This window comes from Amia ocellicauda, unplaced genomic scaffold (genome assembly GCF_036373705.1).
Source record: "Amia ocellicauda isolate fAmiCal2 unplaced genomic scaffold, fAmiCal2.hap1 HAP1_SCAFFOLD_74, whole genome shotgun sequence".
Taxonomy (NCBI): domain Eukaryota; kingdom Metazoa; phylum Chordata; class Actinopteri; order Amiiformes; family Amiidae; genus Amia; species Amia ocellicauda.
In genome coordinates this window covers 251365-264482 of record NW_027103001.1, presented here as the reverse complement: position 1 = coordinate 264482, position 13118 = coordinate 251365, and the positions used below count along the sequence as shown (strand labels likewise).

At 45.7% G+C, this 13118-nt stretch overlaps 10 non-coding genes and 21 pseudogenes across 10 annotated transcripts; all 31 read left to right on the top strand.

Moving 5' to 3' along the window:
- The first annotated feature begins 706 nt into the window (after nucleotides 1-706).
- Nucleotides 707-825, top strand: LOC136742450 (5S ribosomal RNA). Its single transcript, XR_010814944.1, has one exon. It is a non-coding gene; the product is annotated as a 5S ribosomal RNA (ribosomal RNA).
- Nucleotides 826-1040: 215 nt separating this feature from the next.
- LOC136742477 (uncharacterized) lies at nucleotides 1041-1159 on the top strand (annotated as a pseudogene).
- Nucleotides 1160-1697: 538 nt separating this feature from the next.
- On the top strand, nucleotides 1698-1816 carry LOC136742326 (5S ribosomal RNA). The gene has a single exon (XR_010814919.1). It is a non-coding gene; the product is annotated as a 5S ribosomal RNA (ribosomal RNA).
- A 211-nt stretch (nucleotides 1817-2027) lies between these two features.
- On the top strand, nucleotides 2028-2146 carry LOC136742498 (uncharacterized; annotated as a pseudogene).
- Nucleotides 2147-2358: 212 nt separating this feature from the next.
- LOC136742368 (uncharacterized) lies at nucleotides 2359-2477 on the top strand (annotated as a pseudogene).
- A 215-nt stretch (nucleotides 2478-2692) lies between these two features.
- LOC136742603 (5S ribosomal RNA) lies at nucleotides 2693-2811 on the top strand. Its single transcript, XR_010814974.1, has one exon. It is a non-coding gene; the product is annotated as a 5S ribosomal RNA (ribosomal RNA).
- Nucleotides 2812-3029: 218 nt separating this feature from the next.
- On the top strand, nucleotides 3030-3148 carry LOC136742366 (uncharacterized; annotated as a pseudogene).
- Nucleotides 3149-3704: 556 nt separating this feature from the next.
- Nucleotides 3705-3823, top strand: LOC136742419 (uncharacterized; annotated as a pseudogene).
- A 220-nt stretch (nucleotides 3824-4043) lies between these two features.
- Nucleotides 4044-4162, top strand: LOC136742513 (uncharacterized; annotated as a pseudogene).
- A 224-nt stretch (nucleotides 4163-4386) lies between these two features.
- Nucleotides 4387-4505, top strand: LOC136742489 (uncharacterized; annotated as a pseudogene).
- Nucleotides 4506-4720: 215 nt separating this feature from the next.
- Nucleotides 4721-4839, top strand: LOC136742354 (uncharacterized; annotated as a pseudogene).
- A 220-nt stretch (nucleotides 4840-5059) lies between these two features.
- On the top strand, nucleotides 5060-5178 carry LOC136742320 (5S ribosomal RNA). Its single transcript, XR_010814913.1, has one exon. It is a non-coding gene; the product is annotated as a 5S ribosomal RNA (ribosomal RNA).
- A 221-nt stretch (nucleotides 5179-5399) lies between these two features.
- LOC136742351 (uncharacterized) lies at nucleotides 5400-5518 on the top strand (annotated as a pseudogene).
- Nucleotides 5519-5738: 220 nt separating this feature from the next.
- LOC136742410 (uncharacterized) lies at nucleotides 5739-5857 on the top strand (annotated as a pseudogene).
- A 224-nt stretch (nucleotides 5858-6081) lies between these two features.
- Nucleotides 6082-6199, top strand: LOC136742473 (5S ribosomal RNA). The gene has a single exon (XR_010814946.1). It is a non-coding gene; the product is annotated as a 5S ribosomal RNA (ribosomal RNA).
- A 216-nt stretch (nucleotides 6200-6415) lies between these two features.
- LOC136742572 (uncharacterized) lies at nucleotides 6416-6534 on the top strand (annotated as a pseudogene).
- A 220-nt stretch (nucleotides 6535-6754) lies between these two features.
- On the top strand, nucleotides 6755-6873 carry LOC136742418 (uncharacterized; annotated as a pseudogene).
- A 221-nt stretch (nucleotides 6874-7094) lies between these two features.
- LOC136742319 (5S ribosomal RNA) lies at nucleotides 7095-7213 on the top strand. The gene has a single exon (XR_010814912.1). It is a non-coding gene; the product is annotated as a 5S ribosomal RNA (ribosomal RNA).
- A 221-nt stretch (nucleotides 7214-7434) lies between these two features.
- Nucleotides 7435-7553, top strand: LOC136742350 (uncharacterized; annotated as a pseudogene).
- A 220-nt stretch (nucleotides 7554-7773) lies between these two features.
- LOC136742409 (uncharacterized) lies at nucleotides 7774-7892 on the top strand (annotated as a pseudogene).
- A 225-nt stretch (nucleotides 7893-8117) lies between these two features.
- On the top strand, nucleotides 8118-8236 carry LOC136742400 (uncharacterized; annotated as a pseudogene).
- A 224-nt stretch (nucleotides 8237-8460) lies between these two features.
- On the top strand, nucleotides 8461-8578 carry LOC136742610 (5S ribosomal RNA). Its single transcript, XR_010814981.1, has one exon. It is a non-coding gene; the product is annotated as a 5S ribosomal RNA (ribosomal RNA).
- A 216-nt stretch (nucleotides 8579-8794) lies between these two features.
- LOC136742571 (uncharacterized) lies at nucleotides 8795-8913 on the top strand (annotated as a pseudogene).
- Nucleotides 8914-9133: 220 nt separating this feature from the next.
- Nucleotides 9134-9252, top strand: LOC136742316 (5S ribosomal RNA). Its single transcript, XR_010814909.1, has one exon. It is a non-coding gene; the product is annotated as a 5S ribosomal RNA (ribosomal RNA).
- A 216-nt stretch (nucleotides 9253-9468) lies between these two features.
- LOC136742509 (uncharacterized) lies at nucleotides 9469-9587 on the top strand (annotated as a pseudogene).
- A 210-nt stretch (nucleotides 9588-9797) lies between these two features.
- On the top strand, nucleotides 9798-9916 carry LOC136742514 (uncharacterized; annotated as a pseudogene).
- Nucleotides 9917-10135: 219 nt separating this feature from the next.
- LOC136742544 (uncharacterized) lies at nucleotides 10136-10254 on the top strand (annotated as a pseudogene).
- Nucleotides 10255-10475: 221 nt separating this feature from the next.
- LOC136742422 (uncharacterized) lies at nucleotides 10476-10594 on the top strand (annotated as a pseudogene).
- Nucleotides 10595-10805: 211 nt separating this feature from the next.
- LOC136742323 (5S ribosomal RNA) lies at nucleotides 10806-10924 on the top strand. The gene has a single exon (XR_010814916.1). It is a non-coding gene; the product is annotated as a 5S ribosomal RNA (ribosomal RNA).
- A 217-nt stretch (nucleotides 10925-11141) lies between these two features.
- On the top strand, nucleotides 11142-11260 carry LOC136742600 (5S ribosomal RNA). The gene has a single exon (XR_010814971.1). It is a non-coding gene; the product is annotated as a 5S ribosomal RNA (ribosomal RNA).
- Nucleotides 11261-11484: 224 nt separating this feature from the next.
- On the top strand, nucleotides 11485-11603 carry LOC136742446 (uncharacterized; annotated as a pseudogene).
- The last annotated feature ends 1515 nt before the right edge of the window (nucleotides 11604-13118 follow it).

The following is a 13118-nucleotide window of genomic DNA, read 5'->3' as shown; positions in this document are numbered from 1 at the left end:
CAGGCTGGTGGTGGTGGTGTAATGGTGTGGGGGATGTCTTCTTGGCACACTTTAGGCCCCTTAGTGCCAATTGGGCATCGTTTAAATGCTACGGCCTACCTGAGCATTGTTTCTGACCATGTCCATCCCTTTTTGACCACCATGTACCCATCCTCTGATGGCTACTTCCAGCAGGATAATGCACCATGTCACAAAGGTCGAATCATTTCAAATTGGTTTCTTGAACATGACAATGAGTTCACTGTACTAAACTGGCCCCCACAGTCACCAGATCTCAACCCAATAGAGCATCTTTGGGATGTGGTGGAACGGGAGCTTCGTGCCCTGGATGTGCATCACACAAATCTCCATCAACTGCAAGATGCTATCCTATCAATATGGGCCAACATTTCTAAAGAATGCTTTCAGCACCTTGTTGAATCAATGCCACGTAGAATTAAAGCAGTTCTGAAGGCGAAAGGGGGTCAAACACAGTATTAGTATGGTGTTCCTAATAATCCTTTAGGTGAGTTCATCGTAGCTCTTAATACTCTCTTTCTGTCTGGAGGAGATATAATTGAAGTATTGTACACGTACCCGGCTACTTTCAACACCCATTGCTGCACTGATATTTTTCCCTCCATTTTTCTTTATCCATTTTTTTTTTGCTGGAAGTTCCGTCAATACCCGTCAGCCTTTAAGAGACATCATGCAGCCAGGCCTCTTGGCTTGCGGCCACACCGTCCTGAACGCGCCCGATCTCGTCAGATCTCGGAAGCTAAACGGGGCAGGGCCTGGTCAGTACTTGGATGGGTGACCTCCTGGAAATACCAGGTGCAGCAAGCTTTTTCGTCTCCTGGGTAACTTCATCGTAGCTCTTAGTACTCTCTTTCAGTCTGGAGGAGATATTATTGAAGAATTCTACACGTACCCGGCTACTTTCAACACCCTTTGCTGCACTGATATTTTTCCCTCCATTTTTCTTTTTTCTTTTTTATTTTGCTGGAAGTTCCGTCAATACCCTCCAGCCTTTAAGAGACATCATGCAGCCAGGCCTCTTGGCTTGAGGCCACACCGGCCTGAACGCGCCCGATCTCGTCAGATCTCGAAAGCAAAACGGGGCAGGTCCTGGTCAGTACTTGGATGGGTGACCTCCTGGAAATACCAGGTGCTGCCAGCTTTTTACGTCTCCTGGGGAACTTCATCGTAGCTCTTAATACTCTCTTTCTGTCTGGAGAAGACATAATTGAAGAATTGTACACGTACCCGGCTACTTTCAACACCCTTTCCTGCACTGATATTTTTCCCTCCATTTTTCTATTTTTTTTTTTTTTTTTTTGCTGGAAATTCCGTCAATCCCCGCCAGCCTTTAAGAGACATCATGCAGACAGACATCTCGTTCACCATCCTGAACGCGCCCGATCTCGTCAGATCTCGGAAGCTAAACGGGGCAGGGCCTGGTCAGTACTTGAATGTGAGACCTCCTGGAAATACCAGGTGCTGCAAGCTTTTTACGTCTCCTGGGTAACTTCATCGTAGCTCTTAATACTCTCTTTCTGTCTCCAGGAGATATAATTGAAGAATTGTACACGTACCCGGCTACTTTCAACACCCTTTGCTGCACTGGTATATTTCCCTCTATTTTTCTTTTTTTTTTTGCTGGCAGTTCCGTCAATACCCGCCAGCCTTTAAGAGACATCATGCAGCCAGGCATCTTGGCTTGCGGCCACACCATCCTGAACGCGCCGGATCTCGTCAGATCTCGGAAGCTAAACGGGGCAGGGCCTGGTCAGTACTTGGATGGGAGACCTCCTAGAAATACCAGGTGCTGCAAGCTTTTTTCGTCTCCTGGGTAACTTCATCGTAGCTCTTAATACTCTCTTTCTGTCTCCAGGAGATATAATTGAAGAATTGTACACGTACCCGTCTACTTTCAACACCCTTTGCTGCACTGGTATATTTCCCTCTATTTTTCTTTTTTTTTTTTTGCTGGCAGTTCCGTCAATACCCGCCAGCCTTTAAGAGACATCATGCAGCCAGGCATTTCGGCTTGCGGCCACACCATCCTGAACGCGCCCGATCTCGTCAGATCTCGGAAGCTAAACGGGGCAGGACCTGGTCAGTACATGAAAGTGAGACCTCCTGGAAATACCTAGTGCTGCAAGCTTTTACGTCTCCTGGGTAACTTTATCGTAGCTCTTAATACTCTCTATCTGTCTGGAGGAGATATAATTGAAGTATTGTACACGTATCCAGCTACTGTCAACACCCTTTGCTGCACTGATATTTTTCCATCCATTTTTCTTTTTTTTTTTTTTTGCTGGAAGTTCCGTCAATACCCGCCAACCTTTAAGAGACATCATGCAGCCAGGCCTCTTGGCTTGCGGCCACACCGTCCTGAACGTGCCCGATCTTGTAAGATCTCGGAAGCTAAACGGGGCAGGACCTGGTCAGTACTTGGATGGGAGACCTCCTGGAAATACCTGGTGCTGCAAGCTTTTACGTCTCCTGGGTAACTTTATTGTAGCTCTTAATTCTCTCTTTCTGTCTGGAGGAGATATAATTGAAGAATTGTACACGTACCCAGCTACTGTCAACACCCTTTGCTGCACTGATATTTTTCCATCCATTTTTCTTTTTTTTTTTTTTTTTTGCTGGAAGTTCCGTCAATACCCGCCAACCTTTAAGAGACATCATGCAGCCAGGCCTCTTGGCTTGCGGCCACACCGTCCTGAATGCGCCCGATCTCGTCAGATCTCGGAAGCTAAACGGGGCAGGGCCTGGTCAGTACTTGGATGGGAGACCTCCTAGAAATACCAGGTGCTGCATGCCTTTTACGTCTCCTGGGTAACTTCATCGTAGCTCTTAATACTCTCTTTCTGTCTCCAGGAGATATAATTGAAGAATTGTACACGTACCCGGCTACTTTCAACACCCTTTCCTGCACTGATATTTTTCCCTCCATTTTTCTATTTTTTTTTTTTTTTTTTTTTGGAAATTCCGTCAATACCCGCCAGCCTTTAAGAGACATCATGCAGCCAGACATCTCGGCTTGCGGCCACACCGTCCTGAACGCGCCCGATCTCGTCAGATCTCGGAAGCTAAACGGGGCAGGACCTGGTCAGTACTTGAATGTGAGACCTCCTGGAAATACCTGGTGCTGCAAGCTTTTACGTCTCCTGGGTAACTTTATCGTAGCTCATAATACTCTCTATCTGTCTGGAGGAGATATAATTGAAGAATTGTACACGTACCCGGCTACCTTCAACACGCTTTGCTGCACTGATATTTTTCCCTCCATTTTTCTTTTTTCTTTTGTTTTTTGCTGGAAGTTCCATCAATACCCTCCAGCCTTTAAGAGACATCATGCAGCCAGGCCTCTTGGCTTGAGACCACACCGTCCTGAAGACGCAAGATCTCGTCAGATCTCGGAAGAAAAACTGGGCAGGGCCTGGTCAGTAATTAGATGGGTGACCTCCTGGAAATACCAGGTGCTGAAAGCTTTTTACATCTCCTGGGTAACTTCAGCGTAGCTCTTAATACTCTCATTCAGTCTGGAGGAGATATAATTGAAGAATTGTACATGTACCCGGCTACTTTCAACACCCTGTCCTGCACTGATATTTTTCCCTCCATTTTTCTATTTATTTATTTTTTATTTTTTGCTGGAAGTTCCGTCAATACCCGCCAAACCTTTAAGAGACATCATGCAGCCCGGCCTCTTGGCTTGCGGCCACACCGTCCTGAACACGCCCGATCTCGTCAGATTTCGGAAGCTAAACGAGGCAGGGCCTCGTCAGTACTTGGATGGGAGACCTCCTGGAAATACCTGGTGCTGCAAGCTTTTTACGTCTCCTGGGAAACTTCATCGTAGCTCTTAATACTCTCTATCTGTCTGGAGGAGATATAATTGAAGTATTGTACACGTACCCGGCTACTTTCAACAGCCTTTGCTGCACTGATATTTTTCCCTCCATTTTCCATTTTTTTTTTTTTTTTTTTTGCTGGAAGTTCCGTCAATACCCGCCAGCCTTTTAAGAGACATCATGCAGCCAGGCCTCTTGGCTTGCGGCCACACCGTCCTGAACGCGCCCAATCTCATCAGATCTCGGAAGCTAAACGGGGCAGGACCTGGTCAGTACATGAATGTGAGACCTCCTGGAAATACCTAGTGCTGCAAGCTTTTACGTCTCCTGGGTAACTTTATCGTAGCACTTAATACTCTCTCTCTGTCTGGAGGAGATATAATTGAAGTATTGTACACGTATCCAGCTACTGTCAACACCCTTTGCTGCACTGATATTTTTCCATCCATTTTTCTTTTTTCTTTTTTTATATTTTTTTTTTGCTGGAAGTTCCGTCAATACCCGCCAACCTTTAAGAGACATCATGCAGTCAGGCATCTCGGCTTGCGGCCACACCATCCTGAACTCGCCCGATCTCGTCAGATCTTGGAAGGTAAACGGGGCAGGACCTGGTCAGTACATGAATGTGACACCTCCTGGAAATACCTGGTGCTGCAAGCTTTTACGTCTCCTGGGTAACTTTATCGTAGCTCTTAATACTCTCTATCTGTCTGGAGGAGATATAATTGAAGTATTGTACACGTACCCAGCTACTGTAAACACCCTTTGCTGCACTGATATTTTTCCATCCATTTTTCTTATTTATTTTTTTTTTTGCTGGAAGTTCCGTCAATACCCGCCAACCTTTAAGAGACATCATGCAGCCAGGCCTCTTGGCTTGCGGCCACACCGTCCTGAATGCGCCCGATCTCGTCAGATCTCGGATGCTAAACGGGGCAGGGCCTGGTCACTACTTGGATGGGAGACCTCCTAGAAATACCAGGTGCTGCAAGCCTTTTACGTCTCCTGGGTAACTTCATCGTAGCTCTTAATACTCTCTTTCTGTCTCCAGGAGATATAATTGAAGAATTGTACACGTACCCGGCTACTTTCAACACCCTTTCCTGCACTGATATTTTTCCCTCCATTTTTCTATTTTTTTTTTTTTTTTTTTTTTTGGAAATTCCGTCAATACCCGCCAGCCTTTAAGAGACATCATGCAGCCAGACATCTCGGCTTGCGGCCACACCGTCCTGAACGCGCCCGATCTCGTCAGATCTCGGAAGCTAAACGGGGCAGGGCCTCGTCAGTACTTGGATGGGAGACCTCCTGGAAATACCTGGTGCTGCAAGCTTTTTACGTCTCCTGGGTAACTTCAGCGTAGCTCTTAATACTCTCATTCAGTCTGGAGGAGATATAATTGAAGAATTGTACATGTACCCGGCTACTTTCAACACCATGTCCTGCACTGATATTTTTCCCTCCATTTTTCTATTTATTTATTTTTTATTTTTTGCTGGAAGTTCTGTCAATACCCGCCAGCCTTTAAGAGACATCATGCAGCCCGGCCTCTTGGCTTGTGGCCACACCGTCCTGAACACGCCCGATCTCGTCAGATCTCGGAAGCTAAACGGGGCAGGGCCTCGTCAGTACTTGGATGGGAGACCTCCTGGAAATACCTGGTGCTGCAAGCTTTTTACGTCTCCTGGGAAACTTCATCGTATTTCTTAATACTCTCTATCTGTCTGGAGGAGATATAATTGAAGTATTGTACACGTACCCGGCTACTTTCAACAGCCTTTGCTGCACTGATATTTTTCCCTCCATTTTCCATTTTTTTTTTTTTTTTTTTCTGCTAGAAGTTCCGTCAATACCCGCCAGCCTTTAAGAGACATCATGCAGCCAGGCATCTCGGCTTGCGGCCACACCATCCTGAACGCGCCCGATCTCGTCAGATCTCGGAAGCTAAACGGGGCAGGGCCTGGTCAGTACATGAAAGTGAGACCTCCTGGAAATACCAGGTGCTGCAAGCTTTTTACGTCTCCTGGGTAACTTCATCGTAGCTCTTAATACTCTCTTTCTGTCTCCAGGAGATATAATTGAAGAATTGTACACGTATCCAGCTACTGTCAACACCCTTTGCTGCACTGATATTTTTCCATCCATTTTTCTTTTTTCTTTTTTCTTTTTTTTTTTTGCTGGAAGTTCCGTCAATACCCGCCAGCCTTAAAGAGACATCATGCAGCCAGGCATCTCGGCTTGCGGCCACACCATCCTGAACGCGCCCGATCTCATCAGATCTCGGAAGCTAACGGGGCAGGGCCTGGTCAGTACTTGGATGGGTGACCTCCTGGAAATACCAGGTGCTGCAAGCCTTTTACGTCTCCTGGGTAACTTCATCATAGCTCTTAATACTCTCTTTCAGTCTGTAGGAGATATTATTGAAGAATTGTACACGTACCCGGCTACTTTCAAAACCCTTTGCTGCACTGATATTTTTCCCTCCATTTTTCTTTTTTCTTTTTTTTTTTGCTGGAAGTTCCGTCAATACCCGCCAGCCTTAAAGAGACATCATGCAGCCGGGCCTCTCGGCTTTCGGCCACACCGTCCTGAATGCGCATGATATCGTCAGATCTCGGAAGCTAAACGGGGCAGGACCTGGTCAGTACTTGAATGTGAGACCTCCTGGAAATACCAGGTGCTGCAAGCTTTTACGTCTCCTGGGTAACTTTATCGTAGCTCTTAATACTCTCTATCTGTCTGGAGGAGATATAATTGAAGTATTGTACACGTACCCAGCTACTGTCAACACCCTTTGCTGCACTGATATTTTTCCATCCATTTTTCTTTTTTTTTTTTTTTTTTTTTTTGCTGGAAGTTCCGTCAATACCCGCCAACCTTTAAGAGACATCATGCAGCCAGGCCTCTTGGCTTGCGGCCACACCGTCCTGAATGCGCCCAATCTCGTCAGATCTCGGATGCTAAACGGGGCAGGGCCTGGTCACTACTTGGATGGGAGACCTCCTAGAAATACCAGGTGCTGCAAGCCTTTTACGTCTCCTGGGTAACTTCATCGTAGCTCTTAATACTCTCTTTCTGTCTCCAGGAGATATAATTGAAGAATTGTACACGTACCCGGCTACTTTCAACACCCTTTTCTGCACTGATATTTTTCCCTCCATTTTTCTATTTTTTTTTTTTTTTTTTTTTGCTGGAAATTCCGTCAATACCCGCCAGCCTTTAAGAGACATCATGCAGCCAGACATCTCGGCTTGCGGCCACACCGTCCTGAACGCGCCCGATCTCGTCAGATCTCGGAAGCTAAACGGGGCAGGGCCTCGTCAGTACTTGGATGGGAGACCTCCTGGAAATACCTGGTGCTGCAAGCTTTTTACGTCTCCTGGGTAACTTCAGCGTAGCTCTTAATACTCTCATTCAGTCTGGAGGAGATATAATTGAAGAATTGTACATGTACCCGGCTACTTTCAACACCATGTCCTGCACTGATATTTTTCCCTTCATTTTTCTATTTATTTATTTTTTATTTTTTGCTGGAAGTTCTGTCAATACCCGCCAGCCTTTAAGAGACATCATGCAGCCAGGCCTCTTCGCTTGTGGCCACACCGTCCTGAACACGCCCGATCTCGTCAGATCTCGGAAGCTAAACGGGGCAGGGCCTCGTCAGTACTTGGATGGGAGACCTCCTGGAAATACCTGGTGCTGCAAGCTTTTTACGTCTCCTGGGAAACTTCATCGTAGCTCTTAATACTCTCTATCTGTCTGGAGGAGATATAATTGAAGTATTGTACACGTACCCGGCTACTTTCAACAGCCTTTGCTGCACTGATATTTTTCCCTCCATTTTCCATTTTTTTTTTTTTTTTTTTCTGCTAGAAGTTCCGTCAATACCCGCCAGCCTTTAAGAGACATCATGCAGCCAGGCATCTTGGCTTGCGGCCACACCATCCTGAACGCGCCCGATCTCGTCAGATCTCGGAAGCTAAACGGGGCAGGGCCTGGTCAGTACATGAAAGTGAGACCTCCTGGAAATACCAGGTGCTGCAAGCTTTTTACGTCTCCTGGGTAACTTCATCATAGCTCTTAATACTCTCTTTCTGTCTCCAGGAGATATAATTGAAGAATTGTACACGTATCCAGCTACTGTCAACACCCTTTGCTGCACTGATATTTTTCCATCCATTTTTCTTTTTTCTTTTTTTCTTTTTTTTTTTTGCTGGAAGTTCCGTCAATACCCGCCAGCCTTAAAGAGACATCATGCAGCCAGGCATCTCGGCTTGCGGCCACACCATCCTGAACGCGCCCGATCTCGTCAGATCTCGGAAGCTAAACGGGGCAGGACCTGGTCAGTACATGAATGTGAGACCTCCTGGAAATACCTGGTGCTGCAAGCTTTTACGTCTCCTGGGTAACTTTATCGTAGCTCTTAATTCTCTCTTTCTGTCTGGAGGAGATATAATTGAAGAATTGTACACGTACCCAGCTACTGTCAACACCCTTTGCTGCACTGATATTTTTCCATCCATTTTTCTTTTTTTTTTTTTTTTTTTTTTTTTTTGCTGGAAGTTCCGTCAATACCCGCCAGCCTTTAAGAGACATCATGCAGCCAGGCCTCTTGGCTTGCGGCCACACCATCCTGAACGCGCCCGATCTCATCAGATCTCGGAAGCTAACGGGGCAGGGCCTGGTCAGTACTTGGATGGGTGACCTCCTGCAAATACCAGGTGCTGCAAGCCTTTTACGTCTCCTGGGTAACTTCATCATAGCTCTTAATACTCTCTTTCAGTCTGTAGGAGATATTATTGAAGAATTGTACACGTACCCGGCTACTTTCAAAACCCTTTGCTGCACTGATATTTTTCCCTCCATTTTTCTTTTTTCTTTTTTTTTTTGCTGGAAGTTCCGTCAATACCCGCCAGCCTTAAAGAGACATCATGCAGCCGGGCCTCTCGGCTTTCGGCCACACCGTCCTGAATGCGCATGATATCGTCAGATCTCGGAAGCTAAACGGGGCAGGACCTGGTCAGTACTTGAATGTGAGACCTCCTGGAAATACCAGGTGCTGCAAGCTTTTACGTCTCCTGGGTAACTTTATCGTAGCTCTTAATACTCTCTTTCAGTCTGCAGGAGATATAATTGAAGAATTGTACACGTACCTGGCTACTTTCAACACCCTTTCCTGCACTGATATTTTTCCCTCCATTTTTCTATTTTTTTTTTTTTTTTTTTTTGCTGGAAGTTCCGTCAATACCCGCCAACCTTTAAGAGACATTATGCAGCCAGGCCTTTCGGCTTGTGGCCATACCGTCCTGAATGCGCCCGATCTCGTCAGATCTCGGAAGCTAAACGGGGCAGGGCCTGGTCAGTACTTGGATGGGAGACCTCCTAGAAATACCAGGTGCTGCAAGCCTTTTTCGTCTCCTGGGTAACTTCATCGTAGCTCTTAATACTCTCTTTCTGTCTCCAGGAGATATAATTGAAGAATTGTACACGTACTAGGCTACTTTCAACACCCTTTGCTGCACTGATATTTTTCCCTCCATTTTTCTTTTTATTTTATTTTTTTGCAGGAAGTTCCGTCAATATCCGCCAGCCTTTAAGAGACATCATGCAGCCAGGTCTCTTGGCTTGTAGTCACACTGTCCTGAACGCGCCCGATCATATCAGATTTCGGAAGCTAAACGGGGCAGGGCCTGGTCAGTACATGGATGTGTGACCTCCTGGAAATACCAGGTGCTGCAAGCTTTTTACGTCTCCTGGGTAACAGCATCGTAGCTCTTAATACTCTCTTTCTGTCTCCAGGAGATATAATTGAAGAATTGTACACGTACCCGGCTACTTTCAACACCCTTTGCTGCACTGGTATATTTCCCTCTATTTTTCTTTTTTTTTTTTGCTGGCAGTTCCGTCAATACCCGCCAGCCTTTAAGAGACATCATGCAGCCAGGCATCTCGGCTTGCGGCCACACCATGCTGAACGCGCCCGATCTCGTCAGATCTCGGAAGCTAAACGGGGCAGGACCTGGTTAGTACATGAATGTGAGACCGCCTGGAAATACCTAGTGCTGCAAGTTTTTACGTCTCCTGGGTAACTTTATCGTAGCTCTTAATACTCTCTATCTGTCTGGAGGAGATATAATTGAAGAATTGTACATGTACCCGGCTACTTTCAACACCCTTTGCTGCACTGATATTTTTCCCTCCCTTTTTCTATTTTTTTTTTTTTTTTTTTTGCTGGAAGTTCCGTCAATACTAGCCAGCCTTTAAGAGACATCATGCAGCCAGGTCTCTTGGCTTGCGGCCACACTGTCCTGAACACGCCTGATCTCATCATATCTCGGAAGCTAAACGGGGCAGGGTCTGGTCAGAACTTGGTTGGGTGACCTCCTGGAAATACCAGGTGTTGCAAGCTTTTTACGTCTCCTGGGTAACTTCATCGTAGCTCTTAATACTCTCTTTCAGTCTGGAGGAGATATTATTGAAGAATTGTACACGTACCCGGCTACTTTCAACAGCCTTTGCTGCACTGATATTTTTCCCTCCATTTTTCTATTTTTTTTTTTATTTTTTTCTCTTGGATGTTCCGTCATTACCCGCCAGCCTTTTAGAGACATCATGCAGCCAGGCCTCTAGGTTTGCGGCCACACCGTCCTGAACGCGCCCGATCTCATCAGATCTCGGAAGCTAAACGGGGCAAGACCTGGTCAGTACTTGAATGTGAGACCTCCTGGAAATACCTGGTGCTGCAAGCTTTTTACGTCTCCTGGGTAACTTCATTGTAGCTCTTAATACTCTCTTTCAGTCTGGAGGAGATATAATTGAAGAATTGTACATGTACCCGGCTACTTTCAACACCCTTTCCTGCACTGATATTTTTCCCTCCATTTTTCTATTTTTTTTTTTGCTGGAAGTTCCGTCAATACCCGCCAGCCTTTAAGAGACATCATGCAGCCAGGCCTCTTGGCTTGCGGCCACACCGTCCTGAACGCGCCCGATCTCATCAGATCTCGGAAGCTAAATGGGGCAGGGCCTAGACAGTACTTGAATGGGTGACCTCCTGGAAATACCAGGTGCTGCAAGCTTTTTACGTCCCCTGGGTAACTTCATCGTAGCTCTTAATACTCTCTTTCAGTCTGGAGGAGATATAATTAAAGAATTGTACACGTACCCGGCTACTTTCAACACACTTTGCTGCACTGATATGTTTCCCACCATTTTTCTTTTTTCTTTTTTTTTTTTGCTGGAAGTTCCGTCAATACCCACCAACCTTTAAGAGACATCATGCAGCCAGGCGTCTCGGCTTGTGGCCACACCGTCCTGAATGCGCCCGATCTTGTCAGATCTCGGAAGCTAAACGGGGCAGGGCCTGGTCAGTACTTGGATGGGTGACCTCCTGGAAATACCAGGTGCTGCAAGCTTTTTACTTCTCCTGGGTAACTTTATCGTAGCTCTTAATACTCTCTTTCTGTCTGGAGGAGATATAATTGAAGTATTGTACACGTACCCGGCAACTTTCAACACCATTTGCTGCACTGATATTTTTGCCTCCGTTTTTCTTTTTTTTTTTTTTTTTTTTTTTTTTGCTAGAAGTTCCGTCAATACCCGCCAGCCTTTAAGAGACATCATGCAGCCAGGCCTCTCGGCTTGCGGCTACACCGTCCTGGACGCACCCCGTCTCGTCAGATCTCGGAAGCTAAACGGGCCAGGGCCTGGTCAGTACTTGGATGGGTGACCTCCAGGAAATACCAGGTGATGCAAGCTTTTTACGTCTCCTGGGTAACTTCATCGTAGCTCTTAATATTCTTTATCTGTCTGGAGGAGATATAATTGAAGTATTGTACACTTTGTCTTAGGGACAGTCTGGCTAGCAGTGACTGAGTGGTTGACAGACGACAAGCAACGGAATGTACGTGCTCTGTGATGTCATAGCAGTCAGCTGAGAGAGGCTCGTGATGTCATCGCTGAGCTGTCTGTCTGTCTGTCTGTCTCTCTCTCTCTCTCTCTCTCTCTCTCTCTCTCTCTCTCTTCCTCTCAATTCAATTCATTTGTATTGTCAAAGCAATTGGACATACATACATACATATATATATATATATATATATATATACATACATACATACATCCATACATGCTAGAAAGTCATTACAATGTTATCTTAAAGGCTAACTAAGCAGAACATATATCATTATAGAACAGAGTTCATAGGTCAACACATGGTTTTAGGGAACAGGCACGTAGGTCATACCGTTTGACAATGTCTCCAAGGTTCTCATCGTAAATAACAAACAGAAATCAAACTATCTTCTGGGCTGACCTTCTAGCTTGACCGTATCTTTCTTAAGTATACAAGAGAGAAAAACAGGTGTAAGAAAATAATTTCTAATTTTCCTTCTACACATATATACATACATACATACATATGTAGCGTTATTTTGGGTGTATTTTGATAAGAGCATTTGGGCTCTGAGCTGAAGCACTGATCTAAAGAAGACCTCTCCCCCCCCAAAGTTATCAGATTTCCTTAGCTCATCAGCTTGGAACTGGTTTGCATCAAAGTGACAGTTTTGGGGAGGATGGCACCGAGAAGAGGCCAAATAGTTTGGAATTCTGCTATGAGATGTCTGGAGAAAGGGGCCTGTAGGTGATAAAAACTCTTTGAAGTGGATGAGAGCCGAAATCCCGACATAGAGCTACGAACCCAGGCCAACCGGCATTTCCAAAAGATGGCATGGATTGACATCAGTCATAAATAAAGCCTCCCTCCAATAGGACACTGGGGGCTGAAACCGAAATCCAATCTCAAGAACTCAGGGACCAATCACCTACTGATCTGACAGACTATAAGGAACAGCGGACAGTCTTTCTCTCTCTCTCTCTCTCACCTGAACCAGAATCTCGCTGCCACAGCTCAACCTGTAGCTCTGTTGCCAGAACCGGAATCAGAAACCAACCAAGTCTTTGCCGGCAACAGAAGAGTTAAACTGGGAGAAGGAGATTGAGCGAAGAATTATTTTAAAGGACTTTATTAAATAAATAACTTCACAGACCCACCTGATCAGTGGAGTTTTACAGCTGGACAATTGACTAAGTCGACTGAATACGAAAGTGTCAGTCACTTAAATAGCTATTTGAGTCTTAAGAAACTTGACCCTTGGAACGAACAGGGCCCTGCTTTTCTCAAAGACTTTGTCTTCAAGTAACTACGGTGGAACCCTGCTTACAAAGAAGATTTTGTGCACAACCTTGGAGCCTTCAAACCAGTGGAAAATCTGTTTG